Source organism: Podarcis muralis, chromosome W (assembly GCF_964188315.1).
Source record: "Podarcis muralis chromosome W, rPodMur119.hap1.1, whole genome shotgun sequence".
NCBI lineage: Eukaryota > Metazoa > Chordata > Lepidosauria > Squamata > Lacertidae > Podarcis > Podarcis muralis.
In genome coordinates this window covers 8,818,904-8,842,006 of record NC_135674.1, presented here as the reverse complement: position 1 = coordinate 8,842,006, position 23,103 = coordinate 8,818,904, and positions in this window count along the sequence as shown.

Below are 23,103 nucleotides of genomic sequence, written 5' to 3'. Positions count from 1 at the left end.
GACTGAAATCCTCCCACAAACCTTATCTGATCACAATCCAGTATATATGGAGGTAAAAGGAAAAGACTTTAGAACATTAAGATGGAAAATGAATGAAAATCTATTCAATGATCAAGAGATAGTAAATAAAGCAAAAGAGACAATTGAGGAATATTTTAAGTGGAATTTGAATAAAGAAACATCTCTAGAAACGGTGTGGGACGCTGGGAAGGCCGTCATGAGGGGTTTCCTAATCCAGAAAAATAGCATCTCAAAAAAGAAAAAAGAGAAAAGGAAAGAAGAAATCTTATTACATCTCATGGAGAATGAAAGACAATTAACCATTAAACCAGGAGATGAAATAATAAAACAAAACATAAAGATGCTACAAGCTCAATTTTCTATGATAGTGAACCAGGAGATTAAATGGAGGATCAAAATGATGAAACAAAAGAACTTTGAATCAGCAAATAAGATAGGAAAATACCTGGCGTGGCAATTAAGAGAGAGGAAAAAACAAAACACGATATGTAAGATAAGGGATGGAGAAAGGATAGTGGAGGACCCAAAAGAGATAAAGAAGATATTTCAGAAATATTATAAGGAATTATACAAAAGAGAAAAAGAGATAGATAATGAGATAGAAGATTACTTGAAAAAATACCAATTGCAACAGATCACGACTGAAGAAAGAGAATACTTAAATCAGACAATTACAGAGGAAGAAATTAGGAAAGCAATAAAAAAAATGAGAACAGGAAAAGCGCCGGGGCCAGATGGTATCTCGGCTAAATATTATAAAATATTAAGTGATCAACTTTCCCCAGTGCTATGTGAAGTCATGAACAATGTATTAAAAGAAGGGAGAATTCCAAACACCTGGAAAGAAGCGTATATCACCTTAATCCCTAAAAAAGATACGGATGGCTTAGAGGTAAAAAAACTATAGACCTATCTCGTTATTAAATAACGACTATAAACTATTCGCAGACGTATTGGCGGAAAGGTTAAAAAAAGTCTTAAATAAAAGAATCCATAAAGACCAAACGGGTTTCCTCCCGGGGAGACAATTGAAAGACAATGTAAGAAATGTGATAGATATTATTGAATATTTGGATAGTAGAATAGATAAGCAGGCGGCGCTGATCTTCATTGATGCCGAGAAGGCATTTGACAACGTCTCCTGGCGTTTCATGAAGGAAAATATAAAAATGATGGGAATTGGTGAAGGATTTAGAAAAGGTATTGAGGCTATTTATCAAGAGCAAAAAGCCAAACTTATAATAAACAACAATATATCGGAGGCCTTTGATATTGCCAAAGGGACTAGGCAAGGCTGTCCCTTATCCCCTTTGTTATTTATAACAGTGTTGGAAGTGTTTAATAAAAGGTTAAGGGAAACACCGGAGGTTAAAGGAATTAAGGTAGGAAGTAAGGAATTCAAAATAAAAGCATTTGCAGATGACCTGATATTAACATTGGAAGACCCTAAGAACAGTCTACAAGAAGCCCTACAGAAACTAGAAGAATTCGGAAAAGTGGCAGGCCTCAAGCTTAACAGGAACAAGACTAAAATGATAACAAAAAATATAACCAAGGAAGATATAGTAGAGCTAGAACAAAGGACGGGAATTACGGTTGCTAAGAAGGTAAAATATTTAGGAGTGTGGATCACAGCAAAAAATATAAACTTATAAAAAGATAATTACGAGGCTACTTGGAAGGGTGTCAAGAAAGATTTAGAAATCTGGGAGAGATTGAAACTTTCCTTCTTAGGGAGGATATCGGTTATTAAAATGAATGTCCTGCCCAGAATGTTATTTTTGTTTCAAACTATACCAGTAATGAAAGGACTAAAACAGTGTAAAGATTGGCAAAGGATCTTAGCGAGATTCATTTGGCAGGGAAAAAGATCACGAATAAAAATGAAAATACTGGTAGATAAAAAAGAAAGAGGGGTTTTTTCTTTACCAGATTTGAGTTTATATTACGAAGCGGCTTGTTTAACGTGGGTGAAAGACTGGATAAAGCTAGAGAATACTGATATCTTGGATTTAGAGGGCTTTGATAACAGGTACGGGTGGCACTTGTACCTGTGGTACGAAAAGGTGAAGGTTCATAGAGGCTTTCTAAATCATATAATTAGAGGACCATTATTTCAAGTATGGGAAAGAAATAAGAACCTGCTGGAAAAGAAAACCCCATGGTGGATCTCACCAATAGATGTCTTAACTGTCAAAAAAACTAATATGGAAGGGAAAAAAGCTACCTATGAAGAACTTATCAATAAAACTGATCAGGGCATAAAACTCAAGCCCTATGAGGAGGTAAAGAATGTACTCACGGGGTGGCTGCAATACCATCAAGTGAATGATCTGTTAAAAGATGATAAAAAGAAACTGGGATTTGAAGATAAAAAAATCTAAATTTAATGTGGAAGTCATAGAAGGTAAAAACAAAACATTATCTAGGATGTATGACCTCTTACTGGATTGGTATACAAAAGACGAAGAGGTGAAGGAGGCCATGATAAAATGGGCCATAGATATTGGTTACAACATTGACTTTGTAAAGTGGCAAGAATTGTGGAATGTAAATATGAAATTCACGGTGTGTACGGCACTAAGGGAGAACCTCTGGAAGATGATTTGTAGGTGGTATCTCACACCAGTGAAATTGGCTAAGATTTACAAACTGAAGATTAAGAAATGCTGGAAATGTGGAGAGGGGGATGGTGAGTTCTGTCATATGTGGTGGACATGCAGTAAAGTAAAAGGCTTTTGGGAACTGATTTACAACGAACTTAAAAAAAAAATTAAATATACTTTCCCCAAAAAGCCTGAAGCTTTCCTGTTAGGAATAGTTGGCAAGGAAATCAAAAAAGAGGACAAAAATCTGTTTCTATATGCCACAACGGCCGCTAGAACTATGTTAGCCCAAAGCTGGAAAACGGAATTAATACCTACTATAAATGACTGGCAGATTAAGATGATAAATTATGCTGAACTAGCTAGAATAACAGGAAGACTAAGAGACCAGGATGACCAGAAGTTTCATGAAAATTGGAACAAATATCTGATGTATATAAGAGATAAATATCGAACTTTGATTACTTTGGCAGGGTTAGAATAACTCTAACAGTGTTTGGCAAATATGTAAAGGAGATAAAACACGTAACTTCAGAAATTATCTGATACTTACCAATGAAGTGAAGGGAAGTCCGAGGCTTGGCGGAGCCCAAAATAACTGTGTACTATATATATGATTCTTGTAACAGCTATGTTATATGCAACTTATGTAATCTAGACTATATATATGTATAATCAATGGAAAACTAATACAATTTATAATGCAAAAAGATAACCCTGCTAATGATGTTAATTGCTTACAGTTGTCTTTCAAATATAATATAAATTTGTTCCAGTCCTTTGGGAATGCTTGGTCTCACTGGTTCCAGATTCTTCCCATCAGTTTCGCCAGTTCTGCAAAGTCCATCATTTTCATCTGCCACTCTTCTTTTGTTGGTAACTCCTGTTGTTTCCATCTTTGGGCTAACAACATTATTGCCGCAGTTGTTGCATATGAGAACAATTTTTTTATCTTGTCTCGGTATCTCTCTACCCACTATACCCAATAAGAAAGCTTCTGTTTTTTTAACAAAAGTGTTTTTAAACATTTTCTTTAACTCATTATATATCATTTCCCAGAAAGCTTTTACCTGTTTGCATGTCCACCACATATGGTAAAAAGTACCTTCCTTTTCCTTACATTTCCAACATTCATTTTTTGTTCTATACATTTTGGCCAGTTTAACTGGTGTTAAATACCACCTGTACATCATTTTCATAACATTTTCTTTAAGTGTACTGCATGCTATAAAATTAATACCTTCATTCCATAACCTCTCCCAATCTTCTACCTGTATATTATGTGCAATATCTTTAGCCCATGTATCATTACCAATTTTACCTCCTTATCTTTACTATGCCATTTCTGTTCTGGGGTAGTTCTGGCTATACTCAATTTCAGCTTTATGTGCAGTCCTTGGAACCTAACTCCCACGCAAGTTACGAATCAACTGTAATTTCAAACTGTGCTTTGTTGCAAAAGGAACTGGAAGCACCACTCAAGTTCCAGACTTGCTCATGCCATGCCAAACTATGACTTGTTACATGTAACTCAAGCCTTTGTCTCTTTCCTAAAGCTTGTATAGCCTTGTAAAGTTGTCCTCTATTCTTGGTTGCTGGATGCAAGGAGGCCCATGCCAGAAAGTGTTGTAATGCTACTGTGATTGTGTGACTGGGAGAAGCAGTGTGCTCAGCTGTGCTGATCACTTTGATGCTGTCTTCAGGCTGTAAAATGAGACTGTAGGTAAACAAAGTTGCTGCTTTAAAAAAAAAAAAAAGATACAGATGATTTCTGCCCAGGGTCAAAGGGCCAATCAAATACATAGCCTTTTCAGTTAACATTTCCAGCCATTATAATCTGTAATTCTAAAATAGCAAAAGAGACATAGCGTCAATTCCCTATGTCCGTTGGAACACCACTGGGGCTGGCTTCCATATCTCTTTGGAAACATCAACTGCAGACAGAAATCAATGAATGTGGGTAAAGCAAATCACCTGGATACTTGTCCCAGAATTGTTGGCGCCTATTATTTATTTTGGCATAACATACAGATAAGACTGTACTGTGATGTTCCCAAAGTTGCACAGCTGCCTGTGCCAAGTTTATTTCCTATAAGAAACCTGACACTGTTGTCTCCCACCTGCCTGAAATCAACCCACCCAACAGCTACTGGCCCAGCAAGAATATTTGTTAAGTTACAGTAGGGGTGGGGGTGTAACCTCAGATCTGGGGGCCAAACGTGACCCTCCAGGCCCCTCTTTGGCCCTTGGCACTATCCCCTGCTCACACATCTTACTTCAGCCTTACTTCACATTCTCCTTGACTGATTTTTGCCTGGCTGGAATAAGTCTTTAAACTCTGGCTTGCTTGAACTGAGGATAAAGAGGTGTGTGTCTGTGTGTAGGAAGTATTCTAACATCCAGAGATATTTTTTATATTAACTGCTCTGCCCCTTATTGCTTCTGGCACCACCTACCACTGGTATGTGGCCCCCAGAAGGCAATGCATCCCTCAGACTGAAAAAGGTTCTGCACCCGACGACTAGGTGCTTGCTTTGTTCTGTTTAAAACTCTATTGTGTGAGAGAACAGAAGATGATTGCAGCCACCCCCACTTTCAGTACATACATGGAGGGGAAATGAGCAGAACCCCCAGCAACAGTCCTTTGTGATACAGATTGACTTTGAGTACTGGGGACACAGAGCTGAGCAAAGCCCAGCAGTCTGGTAATTACCCTGAAATTCTGGTCTTCCCTCCTAAGAGGATGAAGTGTCAGGCTTCAGGGAATCGGCTTCCTCCCCCTGTAGCAGTAAATAAGATCAAACGAAAGGAACGTCTTACCAGTTAGGCTCTTTAATAATCACAGTGAGAGACAAGAGAACACGTCTCCCTAGGAATGGCGGTGCTCCCAATTAAGGCTCACTCCCCCCTCTGTCCCTATTAATCTACGTCACTCCTACATCTTGTAAGCTGAGCTTATACCCTCTGCGCTTTCTGTTCTGACACTTTCTGAGCTATTCCTGACGTTGGGGAGAGCGGTGGAAGAATGCTGTCCAATGGCTGTGAATCTGTTAACCTTCTCTCTTCCAGTGTTTCTTCTCCTAGCTGTTCCTCATCCAGTATTTCCCAGCTTCTGCCTTCTGAACTATGCGCCTCTGCAAAACACTGTTCAAAATCTATACTGTCCTCCTGCTCCTGGGAAGATTCAGGATCAGGGGGAGGGGTGGCTTCCACCATTCCTCCTCAGTGCAGCCCTCCTCAGCACGGTCCCTGACATGAAGTCAACTTGAACGCTGCAGTTCTGAATGACACTTTCATTAACACCTGATTAATTACAGCATAGTCATGCATCATGCATTCTAGAAGGAATAAAGTTATGGCAAGCAGGCAGCTAGCTAGCCATTGCTTGCTTGCAAGTTATCTGGTCCAGTTACAGATCTAGCACCATCTTGCATGAAATGAACACAAATTCGAGGAAGGGGAATTTCCAACACAGAATTATACTACATCGTCAACCAGGTGTGCCACATAATCCCATATATTCTAGAAGACGAGACAAAACAACGGATACACTTGGAGATAGACACAATTGAAAATATGCCCACCACAGCATGCCCATTCCTCCAAAACAAACAAAGGAAAATCTAAACAGGTTCACACAGTCCATGCCCAAAGCATGGAAGGAAAAAGTAGGAAAACTGTCTCCAACCCCATCCTAGCTAACTCCCCTAGCTTATCACCCACTATTCCACCACGCAGCACAAAGCTTCCACATAAAAACTTGGCAAGCCAAAGGCCTATACCACCTAACTAACAAACACATATTGACACAAGAAATACAAGACAAACTAGGGGACAACCAAATATCCTGGCTAACTACAAACCTTCTTAAACAATCCAGCAGTAAAATCAGCAGCCACTAGGCCCTTGATCTTTTTTTAAATAATGTTTTATTAGTTTTCAATTACAATGCAACAATAGCCTCATTATAACAATACCAAATTATACTGTTCGGTAGATTTATTGCTTTATTGTTCGGTGCCCAGCCACGCTTCCCCTGGGGGCCTCTGTAGATCGTAAAGCAATTAGCAGAATTACACAGCGTCTGCGTCGAAAGGGCAGTAAATAAGCCCAGACGTTTCTTCTATCTTAGTATCTCTTTATTGGGAACAAAAGTAGCGTATTTACAATTCACAATTTCCATCTGATTCAAGCTGCATTTTCTCTGCGTCCTTCTCTCTCAGTGCAGCGGCTGAACTGAGTGCTTTCAATTTCCACCCAGCACACAGCATTCCAAGCTGCTTTCGTCACGTCCTGGCGTACTTCCCTTGTACGCGCCTCCTCTCAGGCTTGAGGCACAGAAGGTTAACCCTTCACTACACCCAACACATACAACAATTACGAATGCCAATCACTGAAATGCCAAATTATATGTTTTTCTGCCTTCCTTTGCGGGTGTGCTCTGCGGGTTCTCCGCGCTCAGCAGCTGTTAGAGGAAATTTTAGGGGGCTCTGCGGAGGCTCTGCGACCCCCAAAAAGGCTCTGGGGGTGACCCAGAACCGACACTGTCCGGCAGTGTCAGAAAAGGGAACCCTCTGAAGCTCGCGTCCCATCTAGGAGGCGAGTCAATGGAGAGTACCCAGACGCGAGGGACGAGCAATCCTCAACAGCAAGCCTCAAAACCCCAAACAGTAAGAACGGCGGCAAAATTTCCAACCTCCTCAATCCCCTTAACTAAGGACAAAGCTAATAAGGAGAGATTAAGGAGAAGAGGGTCTGTGAGGTCTACATATATAAAGCCACCTGCCTAGTATTTTAAACAGACCCTGAAGGATCAGCGCATAAAGAGTAAAGATTGGGAGACTTTATTTTAAATACATCGGAAATCCTTCTTATTATACTTAAATGACAGTGCAGAAATCTCCAGCAAGTACCAGTAAGAAAAGGAGAATAGTTTCCATGCTTCACTCTGCAGCAGTGTTAGCCCAGTGAAAGAAGCTGAATTAAAGGACTTAAACCGTCAGTGCTGCTAGCGGAGGGAAAGGGAAAGATACAGGAAAACAAAGGAAGAAAGAGAAGGCAACACTTTTAATTTTGAACTTAGGTTAAACACTAACCTATAAGGATGGCAAATATGACGTAGCGTGGTTAAGGAGAAAGGGCTGGACTAATTGAAGACTCAGGAAGAGAAGGAAAACAGTGCAAGGAGGGACGGAACCAGACAAAAAAGGAGAAGGACTATAAAGTTAAAGACAGACAGCTCTCCACAAAGACTTCAGAAAACAGAGACAGCGACACCAAGTGGTGAACAGCAGAAAATCATCTAATTTAATTGAACTTTAACTTTGCCTGAACAATTGTGTATTGCAAGAGACTGTGAGAGTAAAAAGGATGGTTCTCTTTGGTACATATTAATAAGGAATTGGTGGGTATTAATAAGGGAAAAATTGTGCCATGCTTTAATTGAATTTAGAATAAAATATAGAGGTGAAGAAAAGGGAAGGATTTTTTTTCAGATTAATAAAAATTAGAAGGGTATAACAAATACAACAAAAATCTTATAAAAAGAAATCTGAAACATAACAAATAGAATTTTTTCCCTTAGGGAGAGGTAATTGAAATTGAAAAGAACTGGTATATACAAAATTTGGAAATACTCTTCAGATTAATAGATTTATCCAGCAATGCAGGGGAATGTTGTTGTTGTTTAGTCGTTTAGTCGTGTCCGACTCTTCATGACCCCATGGACCAGAGCACGCTAGGCACTCCTGTCTTCTACTGCCTCCCGCAGTTTGGTCAGGCTCATGTTTGTAGCTTCGAGAACACTGTCCAACCATCTCGCCCTCTGTCGTCCCCTTCTCCTTGTGCCCTCCATCTTTCCCAACATCAGTTTTTTTTCCAGGGAGTCTTCTCTTCTCATGAGGTGGCCAAAATATTGGAGCCTCAACTTCACGATCTGTCCTTCCAGTGAGCACTCAGGGCTGATTTCCTTAAGAATGGATACGTTTGATCTTCTTGCAGTCCATGGGACTCTCAAGAGTCTCCTCCAGCACCATAATTCAAAACCATCAATTATTTGGCGATCAGCCTTCTTGATGGTCCAGCTCTCACTTCCATACATCACTACTGGGAAAACCATGGCTTTAACTATTCCAGGGGAATAGTTGATGGGAAAGAGGGAGTTGATTTGGTAGCTCTGCAATTTCATGTGCTAATTGATGTTTTGTGCAAATAAATTGGTGGGAAAGAGGAAGTTGGTTCTGTAATTTTGCAATTTCATGTGTCAATTGATATCTGGTGTAAAAAACCTCATCTAAAGAAAAAATAGATAACTAAAGAATTAAATTTAACAATCCTATAAGATACAAAAGAAAAGGATCTCATTTTGTCAAACAGAAAACACAATATAGGTCCAACTTATAACCAGCAAGGTAAAAGGAATTCTGGACTTGAACAAGAAATGGGTTTGAGATATCTTAAATTAAGCTTGAAGAATGATATAGGAGAAATGAAGAAAGAATTTAATGATCACAAGCTGAAAATGAATAATAAAGTGAAAGGAATAGATGACAAATTAGATAAGATGGGGAAAATAGATGATAATACAAAATCAATTATAGAACTGAAAGGAGAAGCAAAGGAATTCTCAGAGGAAAAGAAAGAGTTAACAAAAACGGTTCAGGAACTTAAAATAAAAACGCAACATTTAGAAGAATTCTCTAAGAAATCCTCTAAAGATTTAAGGGAAAGCAAGAGAGAATCTATTCTTCAAATGCAAATTAAAGAAAGAACTCTCAGGCTACGTGGTGTCCCAGAGAATCTGGAAGAGAATGTACAAAACACTATTATAAAAGAACTAGCCAATTGGTCAGAAATAAAAGAAAATGAAATTGCAGATAATACGGAAAGTCTATTCAGAGTAAATTCCAGGAAAGCAAAGATGAATACATGCCCATGGGACTGTCTAATTATGTTTACATCAAATAAATTAAGGAACAGGATACTATTGTACGGAAGGAAAAAAACTGTTTAAAATTGGGGGAGAGAAAATTATAATTTTGAAGGAGATCCTTCCTTGTTTGCTTAAAAAGAGAGAAAAATACCAATTCCTGACAAGAGCCCTAAAAATGAAGTCAATATTTTTTAAATGGGAATTTCCGGAAGGAATTTCCTTTAATTTAAAAGGGAAAAGAAGACTGGAAATGGTGGAAGACGCGAAAAATTTTATAGAACATACAAAAATGAATTAGGGGGTGATAGATATTTAAAAGAAAGAGTCCAGCCAACAAAATCCAAAAAACACAAACTCAGAACACAGTTCAGAGAGTGAGTAAACACCTAACAAAAAGTTACATACCTAACTGCCAAATATAAAAAATGTAAATTAATTTTGTGATACAATATATATTAACGAATAAAGATGAACTTAATTTTTTTGTCATGGAATGTTAATGGATTAAATGATAAGAAAAAAAAGAAAATAGAGCATATACTGACTAAACAAAAGATTGATGTCATTTGTTTGCAGGAGACTCATGTTACAAAAGAACACAAAATAGTAATAATAATAATAATAATAATAATAATAATAATAATAATAATAATAATAAATAAATAAATAAATAAATAAATAAATAAATAATTTACTATTTGTACCCCGCCCATCTGGCTGGGTTTTCCCAGCCACTCTGGGCGGCTTCCAACAAAGACCAAAAATACACTAAACTGTCACACATTAAAAATTTCCCTGAACAGGGCTGCCTTCAGATGTCTTCTGTATGTCAGGTAGTTGTTTATCTCTTTGACATCTGATGGGAGGGCGTTCCACAGGGCGGGCACCACTACCAAGCAGGCCCTCTGCCTGGTTCCCTGTAGCTTTGCTTCTCGCAATGAGGGAACCGCCAGAAGGCCCTCGGCGCTGAACCTCAGTGTCCAGGCAGAATGTTGGGGGTGGAGACACTCCTTCAGGTATACTGGACTGAGGCCATTTAGGGCTTTAAAGGTCAACACCAACACTTTGAATTGTGCTCGGAAACGTACTGGGAGCCAATGTAGGTCTTTCAAGACCGGTGTTATGTGGTCTCGGCGGCCGCCCTCAGTCACCAGTCTAGCTGCCGCATTCTTGATTATTTGCAGTTTCCGGGTCACCTTCAAAGGTAGCCCCACGTAGAGTGCATTGCAGTAGTCCAAGCGAGAGATAACTAGAGCATGCACCACTCTGGCGAGACAGTCCGCGGGCAGGTAGGGTGTCAGTCAGCGTACCAGGTGGAGCTGATAAACAGCTGACCTGGATACAGAATTGACCTGCGCCTCCATGGACAGCTGTGAGTCCAAAATGACTCCCAGGCTGCACATCTGGTCCTTCAGGGGCACAGTTACCCCATTCAGGATCAGGGAGTCCTCCACACCAGCCCGCCCCCTGTCCCCCAAGAATAGTACTTCTGTCTTGTCAGGATTCAACCTCAATCCATTAGCCGCCATCCATCCTCCAACAGCCTCCAGGCACTCACACAGGACGTTCACTGCCTTCACTGGTTCTGATTTTTTGTTTTTTTAAAAAAGATATTTATTGAAATTTTAAACAGTAAAACAAACTTCACAATCAAAACCAAAAAAGAAAAAAGAAAGAAAGAACATTATCACAATCAAATAAAAACAGAAAAATGCAATACAAAACATAAAAAGTAGAAGAAAAAAGACATAAAAAAGACATAAAAATCCAGTTTCTTACTTATTGTTTTCATTAGGACGCGGGTGGCGCTGTGGGTAAAAGCCTCAGCGCCTAGGGCTTGCCGATCAAAAGGTCGGCGGTTCGAATCCCCGCGGCGGGGTGCGCTCCCGTTGTTAGGTCCCAGCGCCTGCTAACCTAGCAGTTCGAAAGCACCCCCGGGTGCAAGTAGATAAATAGGGACCGCTTACTAGCGGGAAGGTAAACGGCGTTTCCGTGTGCGGCTCTGGCTCGCCAGAGCAGTGATGTCACGCTGGCCCCGTGACCCGGAAGTGTCTCCGGACAGCGCTGGCCCCCGGCCTCTTGAGTGAGATGGGCGCACAACCCTAGAGTCTGTCAAGACTAGCCCGTACGGGCAGGGGTACCTTTACCTTTACTTATTGTTTTCATAACCCTCCTTCCTGACTTCCTCACATCTCCCTTTTCTGTGTTCCCTTTTACACAATCGTATTCAGCAGTGCCTTACCCTTTTTCAAATCTTATTCTATGTTATACATTTCAACTATTATGTCTCCAATTTTTCCCTTCATATCATTTTGTTTAAATTTGACATAATGTTATTCTAACTTTTCACCCTTATTCTTATAAAACATTTTTTTACATATTCCTTTCAACTATGTCACTAATGCCATATTGTCTTTATATCCTGCATCATTTTAGCATTCAAACATTTTGCAATGTTTTTGCAGGTAGTCTTTAAATTTCTTCCAATCCTCTTCCACTAGCTCTTCTCCCAGGTCTCGGATTCTGCCAGTCATTTCTGCCAATTCCATGTAGTCTATCACTTGCATCTGCCATTCTTCCAGAGTGGGCAAATCTTGTGTCTTCCAGTGCTTTGCGATAAGTATTCTTGCTGCTGTTGTTGCATACATAAAGAAAGTTCTATCCTTCTTTGGCACCAATTGGCCGACAATGCCCAAGAGGAAGGCCTCTGGTTTCTTAGGGAAGGTATATTTAAATACCTTTTTTCAATTCATTATAGATCATTTCCCAGAAAGCCTTGACCTTTGGGCACGTCCACCAAAGGTGAAAGAATGTTCCCTCAGTTTCTTTACATTTCCAACATTTATTATCAGGCAAATGATATACTTTTGCAAGCTTGACTGGGGTCATGTACCACCTATATATCATTTTCATAATATTTTCTTTTAAGGCATTACATGCCGTGAATTTCACACCGGTGGTCCATAACCGTTCCCAGTCAGCAAACATAATATTATGACCAATGTCTTGTGCCCACTTAATCATAGCTGATTTGACCGTTTCATCCTGAGTGTTCCATTTTAACAGCAAGTTACACATTCTTGAAAGTACCTTAGTTTTAGGTTCTAACAATTCTGTTTCTAATTTCGATTTTTCCACCTGGAAGCCTATTTTTTTATCCATATTAAAAACCTCTCTAATTTGATAATAATGTAGCCAATCTCGCACTTTATCTTTTAGTTTCTCAAAACTCTGCTATCTCAATGTGTCTCCGTTTTGTTCTAATATCTCCCAATATTTCAGCCACTTGGCCTCCATATTGAGTCTTTTCAGAGCCTTAGCTTCCATGGGTGACAACCACCTTGGGGTCTTGTTTTCTAATAAATCTTTATATCTTGTCCAGACATTAAACACTGCTTTCCTGACAATATGGTTCTTGAATGCTTTATGAGCTTTAACCTTGTTGTACCACAGATATGCATGCCACCCAAACGCATTGTTAAACCCTTCCAAATCCAAAATGTCAGTGTTCTCAAGAAGTAGCCAGTCTTTCAACCAGCAGAATGCTGCTGATTCATAGTACAACTTCATGTCTGGCAGGGCAAACCCCCCTCTTTCTTTAGCATCAGTCAATATTTTAAATTTTATTCTGGGCTTTTTGCCCTGCCAGACAAACTTATAAATGTCTCTCTGCCACCCCTTGAAACAATCCATCCTGTCCACAATCTGCAAAGTTTGAAACAAAAACAACATTTTTGGCAATACATTCATCTTTATAGCAGCAATTCGACCCAACAAGGAAAGCTTCAATTTTGACCAGATTTCTAAATCTTTTTTAACCTCTGACCAACATTTTTCATAGTTATCTTTAAATAAATTCAGATTTTTGGCCGTCATATTTATCCCTAGGTATTTCACTTTCTTCACCACATTTAAATCTGTCTCCTTCTGAAACCTTTCTTTTTCCATTATTGTCAAATTTTCCTCCAAAACCTTAGTTTTTTGCTTGTTTAATTTAAATCCTGCCACCTGACCAAATTCTTGAATCAGTTCTAAAACTCTTTTCGTACTAGATTCTGGCTCCTGTAATGTCAAAACCAGGTCATCTGCAAAGGCCTTGAGTTTATATTGTTTAGCTCCGACCTGAATTCCTTTAATCAACCGGTCCCTCCTAATCATGTTCAAGAGCACCTCCAGGACCGAAATAAATAGCAATGGAGAGATAGGGCAACCCTGTCGTGTTCCTTTTTCAATTTTAAACTCTTCTGACACCACATTATTAACTATCAGTTTTGCTTTTTGTTCTGAATAGATTGCATCTATACCATTTTCAAACCCCCGTCCCACTCCCTTTCCCTTAAGATTTTTCTTCATAAAATTCCAAGAGATATTGTCAAAGGCCTTCTCCGCATCAATAAAAATCAAAACTGCTCTTGTATTAGTGTTCGTTTGCAGTAACTCCAAAATATCAATAATGTTCCTTGTATTGTCAGACAAGTGTCTGCCTGGGAGGAAGCCTGCCTGGTCTTTGTGTATCACTTCATTTAACACTCTTTTTAATCTGTTAGCTAAAATATCTGCAAAAATTTTATAATCCACATTTAAAAGGGAAATGGGATGGTAGTTCTTGAGTTGTGTCTTTTCAACTTCAGATTTTGGTATAAGTGTGATGAAAGCTTCTTTCCACGACTCCGGTGCCTTCTTCCCCTCCATAATCTCGTTGCACACCTCCTTTAATGGTTGAATTAAATAGTCTTTCGAAGTCTTATAATACTTGGAGGTTAACCCGTCCGGCCCTGGAGACTTGCCCAATTGCATGTTCTGAATGGCACCTTCAATCTCCTGTTCCGTTATCTTATGATTCAATGTTATCTTGTTTTCTTGAGATAGTTTTTGTAGTCCATTAGTTCTTAAAAATTGGTCTATATCAGTCTCTTTCTGCGGCCCCTGGGTGTAAAGTTGTTTGAAGTATCTCTGGAAGCATTTTCTAATCTCCACAGGATTCTGGATGTTTCTCCCTTCAATCTCAAGATTGGTAACCGTATTCAACTTCTGTCTTTTTTTCAACTGCCATGCCAGCAGTTTTCCACATTTATTAGCCGATTCAAAAGTCTTTTGTCTCATTTGTTTGATTTTCCATTCGACTTCCTGATTTATCAATTTCATATATTGTGCTTGATATAATTTAATTTCTCTCAGAATCTCCTGTGACTTTGGTTTCGATCTTAATTTTTTCTCTCCTTCTTTTATTTTTTCCAAAATTCTGTCTTTTTTCTCATTTTGGGTTCTCTTTTTTATTGCATTCTGCTGTATCAGAAACCCCCTCATGACCGCTTTACTTGCGTCCCAGATTATTCTTTTTTCCACTGTGGTTTTCAAGTTTACTTCAAAGTAGTCCCGCAGGTTTTTTGGGGCCTTCTTAACAATCTTTTGATCTCTTAATAAGGTGTCATTCATCTTCCATCTGAAGGAACCAGTTGAAGTTAATCTCATTTCCATCTTTACTGCATTATGGTCGGAGCAGGTTTTTGGGCAGATTTCCACCTTTCTAGTCTTAGGTGCCAGTCCTCTAGTTATCCATATTTGGTCAATTCTTGTCCATGTCATTTTGGCTTCAGAGAAGAATGTCCCTTCTCTTCCTAGGGGTTTTTTTGTTCTCCAGATGTCAATCAGATCCATGTTGTCAGTTAGTTCAAAAAAGGTTTTTGGTAGCCTGCCCTCTTTTGTTATGCTTTGACTTTGCGCTTTGTCCATGTTCGTAGATACCACCCCATTCATGTCACCCATCATAATGATGTTATAATCCATATAATCCAGCATTGTCTCATGCAACTTCTTGTAAAATTCCGACTTCCCCTCGTTTGGTGCATAAATTCCCAAAATCAAAAAATTTTCTCCTTGTATTTGAATTTCAATTGCCAAAATTCTTCCTTGCTCATCTTTAAAAAGGAATTTTGGTGATAGGCTTTCTTTTGCGTAGATGACAACTCCTCTCTTCTTCACTCTGTCAGATGAAATAAATTCTTGACCCAGTCTCTTATTGATTAAAACTTTCCTATGAAGCCTAATCACATGTGTTTCTTGTAGGCAAATTAAGTCTAATTGTTCCTTTTTTAATAAATGAAAAATCTTCCTCCTTTTCTCCGCGGAATTAAAACCATGAATGTTCCAACTTAGTAGTTGCAGAGACATGTTGAGATAGTTCTATTCTCCCTTTGGTGGTGGTATCACTTTCTCAGGCTCATCAGAACCCAAAGGTGTAGGTACAGAACTTAGTGGTCCAGATCCTAAGGCTCCTAATTCACCTTCAGTCCCTTTCTGAAGGTCTTCTCCGTAGTCACTCAAAAATTTTTCCTTGTCTTCGGCTGTTTGGATTTTAACTTTCTTCCCCCTAAACGTAAAAGACAGTCCCTGGGGGAACTCCCATCTAAAGATGATTCTGCTACTTCTCAGTAATGTCACCAAATCTCCGTAGTTAGATCTAAGTTCCAATAAGTATTTCGGAATGTCCTTGTAGATTTCCACTTTAAAATCCTGAATTTCAAGGGTCTTTTGAAAGTGCGCACTCAGTATCTTATCTCTTTCTACCTTCGTTCTGAGGGAGATCAGGCAGTCTCTAGACTTAACCTTCCTCCCTCCTTTTCCAAGTCTGAATGCACTTACAATTTTAAAATCTTTATCTTCTTCCAACGACCAAAATTCTGCAAATTCTTTTGTCAAGTATTCAGTTAAATCTCCCTTTTCAAGTTCTGGAACTGACCTCAATCTCAAATTATTTTCCTTACTTTTTAGTTCTACCATAGACAGATATGCCTGATGTTCACCAATCTGTTTGCGCATAGGTTTTATTTCCTATTGCACAGCCTCTGCTTTCTGTTTGGCCTCCTCTGCTATTTTACGATTTTCTGTAGTAGCTTCCAACAATTTCCCAATAGTTTGTGCATTTAAACTAACTTGTTGAGTCAAGTTGTTAACACTAGCTGTGTTTTGGTCAATTTTAGATGATTGTTCAGTCACTTGCTTACTCAGGCCATCCAATTTTTCAAAGATGTTGTCTAATACTGAAGTAAAGTCCCCTCCTGTGGCCATTCCTTCCGGCCTAGCTTGCTCTAACTCTTCCTCCCGTGCCACAGAAACAATGGGAACAGATGATCTGCGCAGCTGTGAGATTATAGTAGATTGTTGTGTTTTGGCTTTGGCTGATCTTGTCTTCCCACTCATCCCACCACTGTCTATGCGTCAAGGTCAGTCTCACGGTTTGCAATTCCCATGGGAATCCACAAGTCCAAAGATGGGGAAAAAACCCCAGTAGTTGCAAAGTTTCAATATTCCACTAGAGGGACACTGGATATATCTTGAAAGAAAGAAAGTTACTGTTCATGCAATTTTTTCCCAAGTTACTCAAAGTCCCTTAAAAGTTGGTAACAGTGTCAAACAGCATCAAACTCCCCAAAACCTTCCAAGTCCTTTAACTTTTGCAGAGCTAATCCTAAAGTAGTTACAATGTCTCTAAGGAGTGCGAGTTTCAATGTAACAGTTCAATGTAACAGTCCAATGTAACAGTTCAAACAGCCTAGCAGTTCTAGTAGTCTGGCAGCCCGATTACCGGGATTTCTCAATGTTTTTGTAAATCCACAAATGAAGAGGTAAAAAGGTATCCACAAACGAAAGGTAAAATCCACAAATAAAGAGGTAAAATTCAAGTTTTCTTCCTGCACCTCAGTTCAATTGGTGCTCAGATTAGTTCCTTTTAAAATCGCAATTTCCAAAGCATTAGAAAGTTAAACGTCCTTGCTTTAGATCTTTAAACAGAGCCGGGAGACGGACTTCCTGGTTGCGCCTCCCGCTTCAGTGCCAAAAATTGATTAAATTTAGTCCCAAATTCAGTAAGCTTCACCTACTCACGAGTAGTTGTTTTTTAGCCGAATTGTCCCAGGAAAAGGGTCAGCGCTCACCGGCAGCAGCTTTGCGGCTTCACCCCACAGAAAGAGCGATCGACTCACAGCATCGCGCCAGCCCTTTCACGCTCCGGGGCCCCTTACGAGGTCCCTTCGACGTTTCGAGGGGCGCTGATGGTGCCCACCGAGTCCCACGGCCACAGGCTATCGCTGCCTGTGTTTTTTCAGTAAGGGTCTCCGCTTCGCCGTAGCGGACGACCCGTTTCTGCAGAGCTTCCCCTTCAAAGGTAGCAGGGGACCGCCATTGCCGTTTGCGCCGCCCCCGGAAGTCCCACTGGTTCTGATTTGAAAGAGAGGTAGAGCTGGGTATCATTTGCATATTGATGGACACCCAGTCCAAACCCCCCTGATGATCTCTCCGAGCGGCTTCATGTAGATGTTAAAAAGCATGGGGGAGAGGACGGAACCCTGAGGCACCCCACAAGTGTGGGCCCAGGGGTCTGAACACTCATCCTCCCCCCACTTTCTGAACATAGCCCAGGAGGAAGGAGCGGAACCACTGCATAACAGTGCCCCCAGCCCCCAGCCCCTCTAGATGGTCCAGAAGGATGTTATGGTCGATTGTATCAAAGGCCGCTGAGAGATTCAGCAGAACTAGGAAGCAGCTCTCACCTTTGTCCCTAGCCCGCCGGAGATCAACAACCAGCGTGACCAAGGCAGTTTCAGTCCCATGATGAGGCCTGAATCCCGACTGGAAGGGATCCAAATGGTCCGCATCCTCCAGGTGTGCCTGGAGTTGTACAGCAACCACCCACTCAATCATCTTGCCGAAGAATGGAAGATTTAAGACTGGGCGATGGACATACTGGCCAGGTCTAAACATGTTTTTTTAAGAAGCAGTTTAATGACCGCCTCTTTCAGAGGATCAGGGAATGCTCCCTCACAGAGGGAAGCATTCACCACCCTGCAGAGCTCACCGCCCAGCCCTTCCCGGCTTTCTTTTATTAGCCAGGATGGGCAAGGTTCAAGAAGACATGTGGTTGGTTTCACGCGTCCAAGGAGCCTGTCCACATCCTCGGGGGTAACGGATTGAAATTGATTCCATGCAACTTGACCAGACAGGGCTCTAGCACTCTCCCGCCCCAGCCCTGCTCCCATGGTGGTGTCTAGCTCCTTCCGAATCTGAGCGACTTTATCTGCAAAAAACTTTGCAAAAACATAGCAGGAGATCTTGGGGTCTTTACAAGGCCCTGGTGGTAAAGGTGGTTCCGTTAAATTGCGAACCACCTGAAAGAGTCTCCTGCTACAATTTTCTGCAGATGCAATAGAGGCGGTGAAGAAAGTCTTCGCTGTCGATATCGACACTTGGTAGGTTCGACATTGAGCTCTAACCCATGTCCAGTCAGCTTCAGAATGAGTTTTATAATAATAATAATAATAATAATTTATTATTTATATCCCGCCCATCTGGCTGAGTTTCCCCAGCCACTCTGGGCGGCTCCCAATCAGTGTTAAAAACAGTACAGCGTTACATATTAAAAACTTCCCTGAACAGGGCTGCCTTAAGATGTCTTCTGAATATCAAGTAATTATTTATCTCTTTGACATCTAATGGGAGGGCGTTCCACAGGGCGGGCGCCACTACCGAGAAGGCCCTCTGTCTGGTTCCCTGTAGCCTCACTTCTCGCAATGAGGGAACCGCCAGAAGGCCCTCGGCGCTGGACCTCAGTGTCCGGGCTGAATGATGGGGGTGGAGACGCTCCTTCAGGTATACAGGACCGAGGCCGTTTAGGGCTTTAAAGGTCAGCACCAACACTTTGAATCGTGCTCGGAAACGTACTGGGAGCCAATGCAGGTCTCTCAGAACCGGTGTTATATGGTCCCGGCGGCCACTCCCAGTCACCAGTCTAGCTGCCGCGTTCTGGATTAATTGCAGTTTCCGGGTCACCTTCAAAGGTAGCCCCACGTAGAGCGCGTTGCAGTAGTCCAAGCGTGAGATAACTAGAGCATGCACCACTCTGGCGAGACAGTTTGCGGGCAGGTAGGGTCTTAGCCTGCGTACCAGGTGGAGCTGGTAGACAGCTGCCCTGGACACAGAGTTAACCTGCGCCTCCATGGACAGCTGTGAGTCCAAAATGACTCCCAGGCTACGCACCTGGTCCTTTAGGGGCACAGTTACCCCATTCAAGACCAGGGAATCCCCCACACCAACCCGCTCCCTGTCCCCCAAAAACAGTACTTCTGTCTTGTCAGGATTCAACCTCAGTCTGTTAGCCGCCATCCATCCTCCAAGCGCCTCCAGGCACTCACACAGGACCTTCACCGCCTTCACTGGTTCTGATTTAAAGGAGAGGTAGAGCTGGGTGTCATCTGCGTACTGATGAACACCCAGTCCAAACCCCCTGATGATCTCTCCCAGTGGCTTCATATAGATATTAAAAAGCATGGGGGAGAGGACAGAACCCTGAGGCACCCCACAAGTGAGAGCCCAGGGGTCTGAACACTCATCCCCCACCACCACTTTCTGGACACGGCCCAGGAGGAAGGAGCGGAACCACTGTATAACAGTGCCCCCAGCTCCCAGCCCCTCTAGACGGTCCAGAAGGATGTTATGGTTGATGGTGTCAAAGGCCGCTGAGAGATCCAGCAGAACTAGGAAACAGCTCTCACCTTTGTCCCTAGCCCGCCGGAGATCATCAACCAGCGCGACCAAGGCAGTTTCAGTCCCATGGTGAGACCTGAATCCCGATTGGAAGGGATCCAAATGGTCCGTTTCCTCCAGGCGTGCTTGGAGTTGTTCAGCAACCACCCGCTCAATCACCTTGCCCAAGAATGGCAGATTTGAGACTGGGCGATAGTTGGCCAAATTGGCCGGGTCTAAAGATGTTTTTTTAAGAAGCGGTTTAATGACCGCCTCTTTCAGCGGGTCTGGGAAGACTCCCTCACAGAGGGAAGCATTCACCACCCCGCAGAGCCCATCGCCCAGCCCTTCCCGGCTCGCTTTTATCAGCCAGGATGGGCAAGGATCAAGGAGACAGGTGGTCGGTTTCACTTTTCCAAGCAGCCTGTCCACATCCTCGGAGGTAACAGACTGGAATTGATCCCATGTAACAGGACCAGACAGAACTCTAGCACTCTCCCGCCCTGGCCCTGCTCCCACGGTGGAGTCTACCTCCTTCTGAATCTGAGCGATTTTATCTGCAAAAAACTTTGCAAAAGCATTGCAGGAGATCTTGGGGTCCCTACCAGGCCCCGGTGGTACAGGTGGTTCCGATAGATTGCGAACCACCTGAAAAAGTCTCCTGCTGCTGTTTTCTGCAGATGCTATGGAGGCGGCGAAGAAGGCCCTCTTCGCCGTCGCCATTGCCACTTGGTAGGCTCGACGTTGAGCTCTAGCCCGTGTCCGGTCTGATTCAGAATGAGTTTTCCGCCACCGGCGCTCTAGCCGTCTCAACGATTGTTTCATCACCCTCAGCTCCGGGGAAAACCACGGGGCTGTCCGGGCTCCATGCAATCGGAGAGGGCGCTTCGGAGCCAGACAGTCAATAGCCCTGGTTAACTCCGCATTCCAGCGTGCCACCAGGGAATCAGCTGAAAGGCCACCAACTTGGGATAAAGCATCCCCTACCACTCTCTGGAAACCATTTGGATCCATTAAGTGGCGGGGGCGGACCATCCGAATTGGTCCCACCTCCCTGCAGAGGGGAAGGGTCACGGAGAAGTCCAGTTGCACCAGGAAGTGATCTGACCATGGCACTTCTTTTGTTTCACTTTTACTTAGTGTCAGATCACCCACGACACTTGAGGTGAACACCAGGTCTAAGGCATGTCCGTGACTATGAGTTGGATCAAACTTATTCAGGGACATCCCCATGGAGGCCATGCTTTCCACAAAGTCCCGAGCAGCCCCTTGTAAGGTCGTGTCGGGAATGGATGTTAAAATCCCCTAGGACAACCAAACTAGGTGTCTCCAGGAACACATCCGCCACGACCTGAAGCAGCTCGGGCAGGGAATCCTTGGCGCAGCGGGGAAGTTGGTACACCAAAAGGAATCCTGTACTGCCCCTATTGCCCAACTTCCAGAACATGCACTCAAAGAACTGGGTCTTCCCAGTAGGATGCTTGATGCAAGCTAGTGACTTCCTAAAAATCACTGCAACCCCCCCCCCCGCCCACATGGCCTGGGTTGCTGTGCGTAAGAGAAACCTGGTGGGCAAGCAGCGGCAAGGACAGGCCCATCTGCTTCCTCCAACCAGGTCTCTTTCACACATGCCAGGTCAAATCCTCCATCCACAATCAGGTCGTGGATGGCAGTGGTTTTATTAATAATACACAGCAACACCTTCAGGTCATGTGGGTTTCCCCTGTTGATTCCAGTATCCATCCGGTCAAGGCCAGACCCGGAGACAGGGATAGTCTTCAAACAACGACTAAGCCTGCCTCCTCGGTAATGACATGGTCTGGTCTTAGAGTAACTCCTCCTCCTGCCCATGATCACCGAGATTGGATGTCCCAGTGCTTCCCCCCCTGTGGAACTTGCTCCAGTCATTGTGTTGGCTGAGGCCCACTCCCAGGCAGCCCTGATCCCGCCCATTAAAAACAAAACGCAAACTATACAGTAACCAATAAAACAACAAAAAACAAAAACAGATTATACTAAAATTATTCCCCAACCAGATATCCATCCCACCCCCCAACAAAGAAAAAATAAAGAAAATAAATTAAAATGCCACCGACTGCTTAAGGACATTTTAAAACACATTAGCCACTTGGAGCCCTGAGTGCTCATTGGAAGGACAGATCCTGAAGCTGAGACCCAGTAGTGATGTATGGAAGTGAGAGCTGGACCATAAAGAAGGCTGATCGCCGAATAATTGATGCTTTTGAATTATGGTGCTGGAGGAGACTCTTGAGAGTCCCATGGACTGCAAGAAGAACAAACCTATCCATGCTTAAGGAAATCAGCCCTGAGTGCTCACTGGAAGGACAGATCCTGAAGCTGAGGCTCCAATACTTTGGCCACCTCATGAGAAGTGAAGACTCCCTGGAAAAGACCCTGATGTTGGGAAAGATGGAGGGCACAAGGAGAAGGGGACGACAGAGGACGAGATGGTTGGATAGTGTTCTCGAAGCTACCAGCATGAGTTTGACTAAACTGCGGGAGGCAGTGGAAGACAGAAGTGCCTGGCGTGCTCTGGTCCAGGGGGTCACAAAGAGTCGGACATGACTAAACGACTAAACAACAACAACAAACCACTTGGAACAGGGAAGCAATAGCAGAGCAACCCCGCACTTCCCCAAACGTTTGTTCCAAATGAGTTCAGCCCCACTCTCTAGGCACTGCCACAGGAGTCCTATTGTAGCTGGGAGAGTGAGGGCCTGGGCCTTACCCTCTGGGCCAGCTGGAAAAGGCCTTGGAAGGGAGCAGGCCCTGCAGTCCTCACCACAGCCAATGGTCCAAGGTCTCACTGCAGCAGGAGTCCTTTTGTAGCCGGGATTGTGAGGGCCTGGGCCAGCTGGAAAAGGCCTTGGAAGGGAGCAGGCCCTGAAGTCCTCACCACAGCCGATGATCTAATTAACCCCAAATTAGGAAAAGAATTTATCACTGCACATAACATTAAAAAGGGGGAGTAGTGATTTATGCCAGACCCACTCGAGAACCAGAGTT